General features: G+C 65.5%; 1 protein-coding gene across 5 annotated transcripts in view; it reads left to right on the forward strand.

The window, feature by feature from the left end:
• Positions 1-550: 550 nt before the first annotated feature.
• Positions 551-658, forward strand: part of OSBPL6 (oxysterol binding protein like 6) — a 102,139-nt gene continuing 102,031 nt past the window's right edge. For all 5 annotated transcript variants that reach the window (XM_042040515.1, XM_042040517.1, XM_042040516.1 and 2 more), the window contains exon 1: positions 551-632. The gene's annotated coding sequence lies outside the window, so the exon portion shown is untranslated. The remainder of the gene's footprint in view (positions 633-658) is intronic.

Raw genomic sequence — 658 nt, forward strand, 5'->3', positions numbered from 1 at the left:
AACCAACCCCCCAAAAACGTAATACAAATTAAATCAAAGGAGTAATTTCTACGGTAGCTTTCTGGCGCGTCTAACGTGCTTTTTTACAACTTCCCATTATCAGATGACAAAGATTGATCAGCTAACGCAGTGACCACTGCGGGAGGGTGACGGTGCAAGGCTGGGTGTCGTGCTTGTGTCACCAAGCCTGGGTGGGGAAAGGCCCTTAGGCTGCTGCTGACAGCTCTGTCCCTCGGCGGCACCGCTTTGTCTGACACCATCCTCCCGCCCCTGGCACGGAGGTCCCTCTCGCTCCAGCACAGCCCCGCTGTTGCCCACGTGCTTTCCCGTTTAATTCCAGACCCGATGTCATGACCGAAACCCGTTACCCGGTGCCCGCTGCTGCCCAGTTTCTCCGACACGCCGGCAGCACCCCGACTCGGGGCTTTGCTTCGTGCACCGGGGCCGGCTGCGGGAGGGACGGCGAGGTGCCGTGCCGAGCCCCGGCACCGCCCCGCCGCTCCGTGCAGAGGGCCGCGGCCGCGCTCGGCTGAGCATCCCTGCGCCGCCAGCCCCTCCTCAGCCCGGTCCCCGGCACCTGTCCCCGGGCCTGTCCCGCTGCCGCGGGGGCAGGCGCGGGCTGCCCGCCGCAGGTGGGTACGGCCGCGGAGGGCACCTT

This window comes from Corvus kubaryi, unplaced genomic scaffold (genome assembly GCF_017639235.1).
Source record: "Corvus kubaryi isolate FWS band 111438036 unplaced genomic scaffold, C.kubaryi_AGA036_p1.0 37396, whole genome shotgun sequence".
Classification (NCBI taxonomy): domain Eukaryota; kingdom Metazoa; phylum Chordata; class Aves; order Passeriformes; family Corvidae; genus Corvus; species Corvus kubaryi.